The sequence below is a fragment of the Myotis nattereri genome (assembly GCF_964212035.1).
Source record: "Myotis nattereri genome assembly, chromosome: 17".
Taxonomy (NCBI): Eukaryota; Metazoa; Chordata; class Mammalia; order Chiroptera; family Vespertilionidae; genus Myotis; species Myotis nattereri.
Genome location: NC_138092.1, coordinates 12,789,123 through 12,803,650, shown reverse-complemented (window position 1 = coordinate 12,803,650; position 14,528 = coordinate 12,789,123).

The following is a 14,528-nucleotide window of genomic DNA, read 5'->3' as shown; positions in this document are numbered from 1 at the left end:
AGACACCAGGGGGAAGCGGCCTCTGGGAAGAAGAGGAGCTGTAAGAAGGGGCAAGGTCTGGGTCTCCCCCAGTGCCTGGGGGACCCTGCAGTTTCCTCGCTGCTGCACATCTGCGCCTGGATCCTGTCCCCCGTTATCACCTGCTGCAGGGGGAGGCAGCCTGGGCCCAGCACCCCCCAGAGAGGAAGTGAGGGCAGCTTTTTAAAGCCGAACTGCGGTGCGGGTGCAAGGTGTCAGCAAGAGTGACCGGGCAGCCCGTGCACACGCGTCTGTGGTTCATGCTGAGGCCCAAGGTGCCTGCTCCTGTGGCTTGTCCGTGGCCACCACACCCAGCGCCGTGGCTCCGTGAGTCACCGGGGCTGCGAAGGAGCTGGGGGATTGTGGTGAGGGCAGGGCTGGTGCTAAACAACATAATGCCTGGGAAACGCGTCTGGAGCAGTAGATCAGGAAACTACATCCCTGTGGCCACTGGGGACAGAAAGACCCGGGAGGCTTTTCCTGGGGAGAGCCTGGGGGGAGGGGGGCTGCTGGCGTGGCCCTCTGCAGAATCTGTTAGATGAGCGCTGTGATAATCCCCAGGCCTCCTCCACTTGGACGGTTAGGTTGAAAAGAACAACATGGACAGTTTCTCAGAGCATCTCAGGTGGTTCCAGGATGGCTGGTGTTGGTGAGGAAGGCGCAGAAGCTGCACGGGGGAGGGGGGGGGGCGGGGGAGCTTCCACGCAGACCTGCTGCTTGCCTCCCTCCCTCCCTCCCTCCCTCCCTCCCTCCACCAGCCTCCTTCTCTCGGGGCCTGGGGCTGCCCTTCGCCCTGACCTTGGCCTAGCACTGCCTCCCAGGACTGCTCCGAGGGTCCCTCCTGCACACTTTCTGATGGACACAACCCACCCCCAGCCGGGCAAACTAGCACACCCCTGGGCCCAAGAGGAAAAGGAGCCACAAGCCTCAATTTTATTTTTTAAATTGGGTCAAGAGAAAAACAGAATTGTAAAAAATGCAAGTCATGGTTAGAACTCCTGTCATTTTCGGGGCGCTGCTATGCTCTGCGCCTGGCTCATGTGAGAGCTGGTGCTGCGGCGAGGGGGTGGCAACCAGTCACAGCAGGACGCCCACCGTCCTGTTCTCCCCAAGGTGGCTGGCGGGCATGGACATTACCTCGCCTGGCCCGCTGGGTCCCGAGAGGGAGGGGTTAGCAGGGCCCTTGACAAAGGAAGAGGCCAAAGTTAGAGAACTGTGACAGAGGTGGCACGGGGGAGGCCTGCACCCGCTCTGCCCGGGCCGCCTGGTGGACAGCCCCAGGGTGTCTCCTGGGTGGCCAGGGAGCAGCCCACTGGCCTCTTTTGTCTCTCCTCCCTGCCCTCTGCAGGCTCACAACGCGGGCTCGGGTGGCCCCAAACGCACAGATCTGGGGAGGTCGTCCAATGCTGGCCACCCACAGAGCCGCTCCCCACCCAGGCTGCCCGGCTGCCCTGGGCTCTGTGCTCATGAGAACTCCAGGGCCTTCGAGGTGGACCTGAAGTCCCAGGGCCCGGGAGGGAAGGCTGTGGATTCTCTGGGACCCCTCCATGCACCTGACAGCCAGATGCAGCCTCGCCCTCAGAGGACCTTCAGGGAGAACTCCCTGTCCTGTCTGGCTTTCTGACCTGCTCGCCCATCAGCCTTCCCAGGTCCCCACGAGCAGGTGCAACCCCACCCACCCGGTGGGAAAGGGAGGCCAGTGTGGGGCAGTGAGACCCTCCTGCCTGTCGCACTGCCCCAGGGCTGTCATTTTCCTCCTGGCCTTAAACGGAACTCCTGTTTCATTCCCTCCTGTTTCATTCCGCTCCCACTCTTGAGCCCTTGGGCTGCGTTGGGGGCTGGGGCTGCCAAATGACACAGTCCCGGAGCTCCTGGGCCAGGGCTGAGTCGGGTAAACAAATCCTTACAGCCGTCCTGCCATTTGAGGATGGCGGTACCAGAAGCACATCCAAAACCCAGCACGAGCCCTGGGGCAGACATGAACTTTGGAGAGAGAGGTGCCAAGTCAGGGGAGTCCAGAAAGATCTTTTTAAGCAGAACCTGCCCTCTGAGCACTCAAGCCAAGTTCCACCTCCTCCCTGCAGCCTCACCTGGCCACTCCCACCCTCCCTGGTCTGCCCGGCTCCGGATGCCCCTTTCCCTCTCTCTCTGATGATAACGGTAGAGAAAATAATCAAAATCCGTCTAGGAAAGGCCAACCTGGGAGGCAGAAAATGGTATAAAGAAAATTGATGTTGATGCTGAAGTCGCAGCTGGCAAGATCTCCTTGGGTGAAGAGAAAGGCCTTCATCACAACGAGGAGTAAGTTAGTAAGGAAAATCTGGACTCCCTCTCCCTTCCGAGAAGCAGAAGCGATGACTTCTTTGAGGCCTGCCCGCAGGAAGGGAAGCAGCCTCGGGCCAGAGAGAAAAGGCTCTGTTACAGGGTGTGTGCCCGCGGCGCTCCTCGGTGCCAGCCATCGCTGCTGCTTCTACACACGTCCATGGACCACGAGTCTCCTGGGCCAGGGCCTCAAGGTGATTCGCATCAAAAGCAGGGCAAGTTTATCGGTTTGAGACTCAAATAAACCAACACTGGCGACTCCTTTCCTCCTTAAAATTATGGGAAATAAAATCTTTACAAAATAAAATCTCCCCCTCCCCAAACACCACCATGGAGGAGAAAACCAGGAGAAACTGAGAAAAATACAAGAGACCAAGGAAACTGGTTTCTTCTCCAAGCTCATTGTCCTCCCCAATCTAAGAGCTCTGTGGCTGGGCTCAGTTGGACTCAGGTACCTAACATGGTTATCAATCAGCTCCTGTGGTTGCCCCAAAGCTCTTCTCCTTTTGGGTCTAAGGTCGGAGCACGGCCTTCCTAGACGGGGCTGTGGAACTGAAGCCATGGGGTCTGGAAGCCAGGAAGGCTGAGACAGCGGGGAGGGAGGGAATATACCTGCGCCTCCCAGGCCTGCCTCAGGAGGAGCCCGAGGGGAGATGGGTGGCTGCAGTCCTCTCTCCGTCAAACAGAAGGAGACATCTCACCACAAACCATGTGACCTCCACGGAACCCCACTGTGCCTTTGTGTCTTGCTGGCAGTTAAGGAAAGGATGGAAAAATAAAATCTGTTTAAAAGAAAATGAAAGCACTTTTCCTGGGGTGAGAGGGGATTTACTCTGCCCCTCAAACCTTTACAGGGGGCTCAGTCATCTAGGAGGAGCCAAAGCTGCCAAGCCTGTGTGCTGGGGAGGGTGTGGGCTCCCCGCCTCGTGAGTGGGCCCTAATCCAATTTAACGAATGTCCTTATAAGAAGAGGCAGAGACACCAGGAATAGGCGTACTCAGAGGAAAGGCCACGTGAGGACACAGGGAGGAGGTGGCCGCCTGCAAGCCAAGGAGCGAGGCCTCAGGAGAAACCAACCCAGCCAACACCTTGATCTGGCACTTTCAGCCTCCAGAGCTCTGAGAAAGTAGATTTCTGTTGATAAACCACTCAATCTGTGGTACTTTGCTATGGCCGCCCTAGCAAACTAATGCACATATGGTAACAGGAGCCTCTTAAAATTCTTCTCTAATTTCCCAAGTGAAATCAGAAGCAATGTCAGCAACTGAGCATGAAGATGGAGATGTTGGAAACTGGAGGACAGAAAGTGAAAAGACAGTCATGTAGGAGAGTGAGAGCCTGGATGGGCTAGAGAACATATTCAACTGTGGGGATGGGCGTGCGAGGTGGGGAGTAGGACAGGTAGAGAGTTGAAACTGCCAGGGTTGCAGTTTCATGAGTATCACAAGCGAGAGAAGGGTAGGGGGAGTTATTACCATGACTGACTATGGAACTGAAGGTGAAGGAGAACATAGAGAGATGAGGGTGGTGAGGGATGCTTGAAATGTGGTCCTGACACCATTGTAATGAACCTGGTTATTAATAAAAGGGAAGGCCAAATAGACACATGCCCAGTAAGTGTGAGTGATGTAGGGAAGGTACTTGTCTATCAGTCATTGGCCAGAGTAGGCGTGGCCCCTGCAAGCACAGGAAGATTTGAGGTACATAAACTCCTAAATAAAGGAATCCCCCCCCCCGCCCCCCGCCACTTATGGGCTGGGTCCTGGCTCTCTTGATGCAGGGGCTGCACTCCTCTGCATTCACCCACATGGCTCACGCCTGTAACTAGTCTAATGTCATACCAGACCCAGTTCCACCCACCAGGAACGGCAACTCTGGACATTGGCTTTGCTGTTGGCTCTGCTGAATCCCCAGCTGCACATCTTCCAGGGCTGGTTTAAGGGACATGGGACTTTTGAAACCCAGGAATGTAATTCCACACAAATAAAAATCACTCATCCTCCCACATGAGTCTTAGAAAATTATTTTTTTCAAGTATCGTAAGAACCCGACCCCCAGCACCCAGGGAGGAAAGGGATACCCACTTCCACCTGTGGATGTTCTGCTTGCAGATTGCAGACTATAGTCACCAACAATCGTGGTCAAGGAGGCTGAGAGGGTGACAGAGAGATGGGTGCTTAATCTTGAGGAAATGGGGGGAGTGACCGCAGGCCCAGTGGATGGCTGTTTCTACCTGTGCCCTGAGGGCGTGAGGTGCAACTGGGGCGGGGGGGGGGGTGGGCTTTGCTCAACAAGTCTTGTAGGTGACCCTGATGGATACAGCCCAGGGGTCAGAGCCACACAGCTACCCCAAACGCTTGCTGTGGCCCCAAATATGCACACTCGTCACGCACCCAGCCTTTTCTTGTTATTCCTGTGCCAGTGCCTTCGGAGGGCCCAGGAAGTACCCCACACAGCACCGGACACTCTGGGAGGTGGGAGATGAAGATGAAGACTGGGCCCTGGAAGAGCGTGGAAGACCCGAGCCCATGCCTCCCAGCCTCTCCCTGCCTCACTGTCCCTGCACTGTCCCTGAGGGCTGAGCAGCCACCCATCTCAGAGGGTGGGAGGTGGTGAAGAAAAAGCAGCTCCTCTCTCTCTCTCTCTCTCTCTCACACACACACACACACACACACACACACTGAGACACACTCACACACACTACACTCACACACACTCACACACACTCACACACACTCACACACACACGCTCACACACACTCACACACACTCACACACCATACACACACACTCACACACACTCACACACACACACACTCACACACACTCACACACACACTCACACACACTCACACACACTCACACACACTCACACACACTCACACACACTCACACACACTCACGCACACTCACACACACACTCACACACACTCACACACACTCACACACACACTCACACTCACACACCATACACACACACTCACACACACTCACACACACACACACACACCATACACACACACTGAGACACACTCACACACACACACCATACACACACACACTCACACACCATACACACACACTGAGACACACACACTCACACACCATACAGACACACTCACACACACTCACACACACAACACCCGCACTCACACACACACACAACACCCACTTTCATCTCTCACTTTATTTCTATAATCAGGGAGGTAAGTGAACCCACACAGGGTGACCTGGAAGGAAAAAGATTCCCCCAACCCCCAGGTTGCCTCCATCCAGGACAGTAGAAATATTCAGCTTAATGCAAGATACACAAAAACTATCCAGCAGGCAATATGCAATGGTCTTAGCACAGCCTTGGACCATGGAGACTATGGAAGTTGTTTGTTTACAAGAAAGACTCTGAATCATCTAGTAAAACTCAGTATTTGACAGTCCATGAACTTGGCACCCAGAAAAGTGGAATGAGCCTCCTATAGTTTATACAACTCATAAAAGGCCCGGCCAGGACTTGAAATGGTCCCACTGACTCCTAACTCCCAAACCAGTTCTCCTTCCTCTTCCTGAACAATCCACCTGACCACACAGCGTGCGGGTGTGTACTCTCACACCTCGCTTCTCCTACCTGGACTCTGTTGTTAATCCTCACCCAAGGATATAGTTCCATTGATTTTTAGAGAGAGTGGAAGCAAGGGAGGTGGAGAGAGACAGAGATCCAGACAGACAGACATCAGTTGGGGCCGGGATCGAACCTGCAACCCAGGTTCGTACCCTTGCCTGGGAATCTAACCCATGACCCTTTGGGGCACAGGCCGACCCCCCACCACTGAGCACCGCTGGCCACCGTGGTGCGGCCCTCACACGATACCTAACTGCAAAGCGGGTGGTAAGGTCCAGCGTGGCTTGGTGATGACCCCAGAGGGTGGCACCTCCCCCCTCCCCAGAGCCAAGCCCTTCTGTGTGCGGCAGTCAGGCTCCCGCTGGGGTGGGCAGCTGTGTGACCGTGGCCAGCCGCCTACCAAAGGACTTCTCCGGTACCAAAGGTTCCGAGGAGTTTCTGCTGAATTCTGACCTGGGACTCAGCCAGCACTGTCTGGGAGCGGAGACAGCGGGCTTGTCTTCGCGCTGTTCGGAGGAAAGCTCCTACGAATAGTTACCAGGAGCAGTGGGCAGTCGCCCTTGCTGCACAGCAGCCTCTGCTGCAACAAGATGCCTCTTGTAAGCCCGCGGCAGGCCTGGCCCCCTGCAGCCATTGTAGGCCCCAGGAAGCACAGAAAGGCGAGGACAGGCACGAGAGAGTCTGATGGAAGGACTTTCAGGCCTTGGTGATGGACCTGATGTGGGGGAAGAGTCCGCGTTGGTGGGGATAGAATGAGGACCTTCTGAGGTGCCCAACCCCGGGCTGCGGTGCAGGGTGGGGACAGACGGGCTGCGAGCATGTTCTCTCACCACTCTGGTCCTGTCTCTGGGAAGAGTGTCGAGCTTCAGTTAATTAAGGATTTGCCTCCCCCTCCTCCTCCTACATTTGCTTTCGGGAAATGGCCCCACCACCCATGCAGTCACTCAAGCCAGAAGACTGGGAGTTATTCTTGGCTCATCCACCCCTCCCCACCCCCACACCCCAGCCACCTCGAGCTGTAGCCTGTCTCCATTCCCATCTCGCTCGGTTTGCTCAGCTCCTGTATTTCAGCAGTCACTTTCTAGCTGGCCCTGTTTCACCTCCCTCTGGTCTGACTTTCATGTTGGCACCAAAGCGATCTTTTCACGATGCAGATCATGTCATGCCATCCCCCGGCTTGAACCCTGCGTGGCATCCCAGTCCAGCACGGCCCACCACGCCATGCGCTCCTCCCCTCCTGGGCATGCTCCTGCCTCCTCTCTCACTTGAAAATGGCCATTGTCCTTAACAGATATTGCAGTATTTTGAGGGGGGTAGGATCGTGCAGAAAGTTTAAACTCCTGGCCCATAGATATTGCTCCTCTGCAGCCCCTCAACTTGGCTGACTCACAGGCACTTCAGACTTTCTGTGTCCAAAACCAAACCCTCAGTGTCCTCCCTCCTACACCCCATCCCCAGCCTGTCCCTCCTCTAGGGAGATAGCACTCCACCCAGAAATTCAAGAAAGAAACCTGGCTAGATGGCCCTCATTCCTTGTTTTTTCTCACCACACCTATATCCCATCTGTCTTTCTCATTCACATTTGCCCACCTCTCCCCATATCCCCTGCCCACCAGGATCCTCCTGCTTCCACCCCACCCCTCACCTGTCATCCACACAGTGGCTTTGATTGTATTTCTCCTTTGAGGAGGTAGTATATTTACATGAATTAAAATTCAAATGGTGCTTTGGATCTAGTATTCAGATCATATGAAGACCTCTAACAACAAAAACACAAGCAGTCCAATAAAAAAAAAATGGGCAAAGAGCTTAAATCAACATTTCTTCAAAGAAGAGATATAAATGAACATACGCACTTAAAAACATGCTTAATGTCACTAAACATTAGGAAATCAAAAAATCACAATGAGAAACCACCTCCCATCCATTTGGATAGGCATTAGTTTAAAAAAAAATAGAAAATAACAAGTGTTGGCAAGGGTATGGAGAAAATGGAACCTTTGTGCCCTGTTGATGGGAATGTAAAATGGAGCAGCCACTGTGGAAAATGACTCCGCATTTCCTAAAATTTAAACATGAAATGACTATAGGACCCAGCAATTCGACTCCTAGGTCTGTACCCCAAGTAATTGAAACTGGTGCTCAAACAAATACATGTCCATGCATGTTCATAGTGGCACTAATCACAACAGCCAGGAGGTGGGAACAACCCAGATGTTCATCAGAGAATGAATGGCTGAACACAAGGTGGTATATATATCACACAGAATATTCTTCATCCGTAGAAAGGAAGTACTGATACATGCTACACCATGGATGAACCTTGAAAACATTACGCTAAGTGAAAGAAGCCAGACACCAACGATCGCATATTTTATGATCCCATTTATATGAAATAGTCAGGATCGGTAAATCCATAGAGAAGGGAAGCAGACTGGTGGCTGCCAGGGGCTTCAGGGTGGGGTGAGGGGAGGAGGAACTGGGGGCAACTTTTTAATAGGTAAAGGGTTTCTTTTTGGGGAAATGTTTTGAAACTAGATAGAGGTGTTGGTTGTGTAACATTGTGAATGCACTGCACACCAGTGAATTTAAATTTAAAGAGAGAAAGAGAAAATTCAAATGGGGCAAGACTATACGGTGACGGTCTGCCTCCCACACCTATGCTCTGGCCACCAGGTCTCGCTCCCCAGGGGTAACCAGTCTCACGGTTTCTTTACATCCTCAAGGGCCCCTACCTGGGTTGCAGGCTTCTCCCCGGCCCAGGCCCTGGTCAGGTCTCATGCAGGAGGTAACCAATCGATGTTTTTCTCTCTGTCTTTCCCTCTCTCTTCCACTCTCTCTAAAAATCAATGGAAAAATATCCTTGGGTGAGAATTAACAAACAAACAAACAAAACAAAAGACCAGTGTCCTTCAGTTCCAGGACAACTTCTTGTATTATTTCTTCGATACTTTCCTTGCCATTATTTTTCTCTGTTCTCTCCTTCTAACACGACTCATTGGGTGTTGAACCTCCTGGATTACTCCTCTCATTTTCGTATTCTTTTTTCCATCCTATTGTCTTTCTCTTTGTTTACTTTCAGGGAAGTTTCCTTAACTATAAAATTCCCTACAGAATTTTTGAAGTTTTCACTTAATATTGTTTATTTCCAGGAACTCTGCCTTGCTATACTTGTTCCTTTTCCATCATGTCCTATGGATACAGTACCTTCTCTTTGGCCTCTAAATATATATATATATAAAAAATTCTTTTCAGTTTCTGCTGCTCCTTCATTCCTTCTGCTTCCTTCATTGGTCCTTTTGCTTTCCGGTGTGATTATTTTATTCTCTGCCATGCTGGATGCCTTCTCTCTGGCGACCCTTGACTGGTAACATTTAAGGATGAGGCCCTCAGGAGCTGATTGGAAGTTCTGTGTTCATGGATGGGACTTATTCCAGGGTGACCAGGTCCACCATGGGCTTTTTCACCAGCAGCCTCCAGACATCAATACATGTATGTCTTCTTCCCGAAGTGGGCCAGTCGCTGCAGGAAAGAATCTGTCCATCTCCTATCCCTGTTCTGAAGCGAGGTGGGGGAAGGAGTCACTTTGCATGCAAACTTGCACCCGCCCCAGCCTCCCTCTGAACCAAATGTCCCTAGCACAAAGTCTCTCCCCTTCAGTGTTCCTGGAAATTAAACATCCTGTCTCCTGCAGAGGGAGTAGGGGCTGGGCCCTGTAAGTCTGTCTGCCTCTTATCAATACTTGTACAGAATCCTTCTGTTTTCAGGCCCCGCATTGCACCCCTTCCACAGCACTTGGTGCCCCAATTCTTGATGCTTACCAAGGTTCTATGGGCCATAGCAGCTTGCTTCTCTCTGGTTATGCCTGCCCCCAGGCACGCAGACCTTCCTCCTCTCTGCTAGTTCCTTTTTAAAAAATTTTATCTTTATTGTTGAAAGTGTTACAGATGTTCCCCCCCCCCCCCCCATTGATCCCCTCCACCTTGGCCCAGGCCATACACACACACACACACACACACACACACACACACACACACTAGAGGCCCAGTGCACGGATTCATGTGGGAATCAGGTCAAAAACGGCTCTCCGACATCCCCTGAGGGGTCCCGGATTGCGGGAGGGCACAGGCCAGGCCGAGGGACCCCACCAGTGCATGAGTCTGTGCACTGGGCCTCTAGTATGCATATAAAATCTTTGGTTAATCTTTTCCCGCCCTCCCCCTTCCCCCTTCCCTCTGAGATTCATCAGTCTGTTCCACGTTTCCATGCCTGTGGTTTCCGCTCCTGTGTTGAGCGTCTGCCCCCTCATGGTCAGGGCACGTCATAGCAACTGGTCAGATGGTCAGATGGTCACTTAGGCTTTTATATACATAGATAGATAGATAGATAGATAGATAGATAGATAGATAGATAGATGTTCTTTGGTTAATCCCTCCCCACTCACAACCCACCACCCACCCCCACCCTCCCTTCTGAGATTCAACAGTCTGTTCTATGCTTCTATGTCTCTGGATCTATTTTGTTCATCAGTTTATTTTGTTCATTAGATTCTACATATGAGTGAGATCATGTGATACTTGTCTTTCTCTGGCTGGTTTATTCCACTCAGCACAATACTCTCCAGGTCCCTCGATGCTGTCTCAAAGGGTAAGAGGTCCTTCTTTTTTACAGCTGCACAGTATGCCATGCTGTAAATGTGCCATAGCTTTTTTACTGATGGGTACTTGGACTGTTTCCAGATCTTAGCTATTATAAATATACTGTGGCTCAGGCTCCCAGCTTTAAGAAACTTTTTTTGGGGGGGTGTGGGGGTTGCTCTACTTGCCATCTTGAAACTTGAGGGCCTAGCAGCCTTTAAGTCAGTGCTAGGAGAGCTGCCTTTTGTGTTCAAATCAACAAACAAGCATGGAACATCTCAAAGGCTCGGAACTCTGCAATGATAACAAGAGCAAAACCAACAGTAACCATTGTTAGCACCTACTATGGGCCAAATTTTGCGTAAGTTATCTTCAATCTTCACCACAACCTACAAGGTAGGTATTATTATCCCCATTTTACAGATGAGGAAACAGAGACCCAGCAAGGTTCAATCGCTTGTCCGGGTTCATCTGTTTGATAAGTGGCAGGGTTAGGATTTCAATCCTGGTCTGTTTTGGCCCCAATTGCCTCTAACAACCAAAGCCTTACAAGTCTACCTCAAGTTACCCAGTGGGTGGGCCTCCAGGCTTGGGTAATCAGTCATGTCCAACACACTGTTACACACCAGTGCTTAAAAGGGAGGCCACCCTGCATCTGTTCATGGTACGAACAAGCTCCCTTGGTGTGTGTGTTCTGTCTGGTTGTTCTCATCTTGTGTTTGTTTGAGGTGAGCCCTCCAGGTAAGCGGCTCGGCCTTGCATCCGCAGTGTGCAGCCATGAGCTGATTTTAAAAGAACCTGGTTCAATAGGAAGACTAATGAGCCCAGCCGCCCTCCCCCTGCACTCACTCCTGCTGATGGTGGAGCTGCAGGCAGGAGCAAGCGTCACCATGGTGATGGTGGCAGTCTGCTGACAGCCAGCTGAGGGAGAGGGAGAGTGGGGGAGAAGTAGGGAGAGCGAAACGGGGAAGAGGCCTCCTGCAGGGGATGGGACCAATGGATTTCTCTGAAGAGGCTCCTTAGGGGAGGGGCTGTGGGGGCGGCATGCTCCCCCCCAGAGCTGGGTGCCTGCCCTGAGCCCACCTGCCTGTCCCGCCTCCTCAGCACTCACGTTCTCACCTCTTGCCTGGACTCACCACGCAGGTGGGTGACTCACAGCACCTGGGGTGTAACCAGGGCAGAGGCGGCGCACGGAAGCCTCCCGCTGGAGTGTTCAGAGGGCGGGGGTGGGGGTGGGGGAGCATCCAGAGAAGGCAGATCGGATGGACCTGGGCTTCACTCAGACAGGGTGGAGGAGGTGATCCTGAAGGCCCACGCCCACCCTTGTCCCTGCCCTGCCTCCTGCTCCACCATTTCCTCTGTCCCTCCACCATTTCCCTGCGACTGGCTGAGCCTGGGGGTGGCCCCTCAACCCTGCTTGTCGGGGAGGGCAGAGGGGCCTCGGGCCCATTGCTTTCACTGGGCTGGGTGCCCCGATATCTCTCCAGTGCTCCCTGAATGGCCCTCGCTGCTCCACTCCCTTCAGAGGCTTCTCATCACCCCCAGCACAGACAAGCCCCTGAAGGGGTGGGCGCAGCTCAGATGCTCTGCACCGGCCTCCTTGCCTCCAGTCCTGACCCCGCCTCGGCCCCATTCACGTGCTTCCCTGGCCGCAGGGGCTCTCCTCCGCCCGGTGTCCCTGCAGTTTCCTCATCGTGTCATTGCGGGTGCCCTTCCCCCGCCCGGTGCTCCCACTCCCTCCTGACTTCTGCCCCTTCACATAGCAGCCTAAACGTCACTTCCTCGGAAATACCTGTCTGGCCTTTCAGACCAGGCACTTCCCCCCTAAAGCCCGTGAACCTCCCCTGGCAGCGCTCCCCACTTGGTAGGATGGCTCTCCTGGCGCTGGGCTGGGAGGGTCAGGAGGGCAGGGCCAGGCCTTGTCTCTGCTCCCATGGATTCCCCGAACCCTGCACAGTGTCTGCTCAACTGGGAGGGAGGGGGGGAGAGGGAGGGAGGGAAGGAGGAACATCCATTAGCTGTGTTCAGGCACTGTGCCTGCACCCTGCCCTGCCCCTGCCTAGCTGGGGGGCAGAACCCAATGTGGCTTTCTCCTGGCCTGCTGTTCCTCCATCTGCCCAAAGGCCGTGATGATGGAAAAAATACTATGAAAATTAAAGGCTTTGGGCTACATGAGCCCGATGATCATTTCTCTTCCTCTCAAAGATGTATTTCTCGAAGGTGGGAGTCGCTAGTCCTTCTGGCCGGAAAGGAAGCCTTTCTGGAGCACCTGCCTGTCGCCAGGGGCGTCCGCCATCTGGCTCACACTGCAGAGCACTTGCCTTCTCTCCCGCACTCAGCACTCACCAGCCCTGCCTCCCAGGCGCCCCTCAAGGCCCCTGACAGGGGAGGAGCGTGTGGGAAAGGCCAGGATTTTCTGGGTCAAGCTCCCCAAATGTGGCTGAGCCTCCCGCTGGGGGAGATGGAGACGATGGCGGGTTAAGAGGGCCTTGCTCGATGGGGTAAGAGAAGGCAGCTCCTCTCGGCCCTGCAATCCCAGCCCAGGTCCGTGCAGAGGGCTCCAGGGCGTGAGTCAGCTCTGATAAACCGGGCTGAAGAGACATTGATAAGGTACAAGGAAGGGTATTGCCACCTGGCCCTTCAATGCTGGTATCTGGGTCAAAGAGCACCCTTTGGAAAGCAGAGGGAAGGCAGAGTACATGACTGTCTCCAACGTACACTTCCTTGAACCTCTTTTCAAAGGGCCCTGAGTCAGTCCCACAGAGAAAAGTGCCTCGATGCAGAGTGCGAAGCAAGCGCATTCCCTAGCTGTGTGACTAAGCACATTATTTTTCTTCTCTGCTTGATCAACGGCCTCGAAGCCAACTCGAGTGATCTACTGAGGTCCCTTTCACTATAATAAATGCTTGTGGGGTTTATTAATGTCTCCTCTGTGATGAACTTAAGATGGAGTCTCGATTCTTGCATTTGCTGATTTTCCACCTCTATGAGATGGAGCCTGCTCACAGGGTGGTCTCCAGCCCTGCGCCCAGGCCCTGGAAGGAAGGAAATGGCTCGGTGAGACCCTGTCCCTCCCCTGTCCCCCTTCCCTCAACTTCCAGCGGGTGTAGCCTGGGCTGTTGTGGATGTTCAGAGACCAGGCCATGGCGCTCCTGAAAGGGAACTCCTGGCTTGTGAAGACGGATCCGGGAAGCCCAACGAGTTGTTCCTTTACTGAACAGGTGCTACACCGGCCTTGGCCTTGGCCTCGGCCCCGCAGAGCGCTCCGGTGTGAAACCCTGCTTCCGAGGAACCAGCACTGCAGCAAGAAGAGGCAGTGGGACCGGGGAGCCCATGGGAGCAGAGGGAAACGCCACAAAGCAGGGCAGGGTGTCCTGCTCATGGTCCAGCTCTAGAACTAATCAAAAGCCCCATCACACCACAGTCAGAACTAGAGCGTTCTTAGGGGTGACCCGCCCAGCCTCCTGGCCTAACCTGCCAGGGGACAGGTTCACAGAGAGGAGGTGAACCGCCCAAGATCACCGCGAGAGCAGGTTCTCCTGCCACAGGGAGAGGTTGTCTTTGGACCCGGATTCACCTTCTGTCAGTTCTTTCTGAATCTTAGGGCCAACCAGGAATTGAGGTATAAAGTTCAGTGGATTGGAGCTAACTTTCGAGCAGTTGCTTCCTCTGCGTTTATGAGTTTACACACACACAACAACAACAACAACAGAATGCAATATTAGGTAAACAGGGAAGAATGTCTTAACAGTCATAAACTCTCCAGGTTCTGTTTGATTAGTTTGTTTGCTTGTTTTTAATAGTAGCTAAAGATAATCATTCCTCAGACTCGTGAGACTCAGGCAATGTGTCAAAGGTCTCACTGACTTGCCAGCAGGTACTGTGATCGGAAGGGATACCATGGTCCCTCAGGACTGACCACGAAGGCAGCCCGC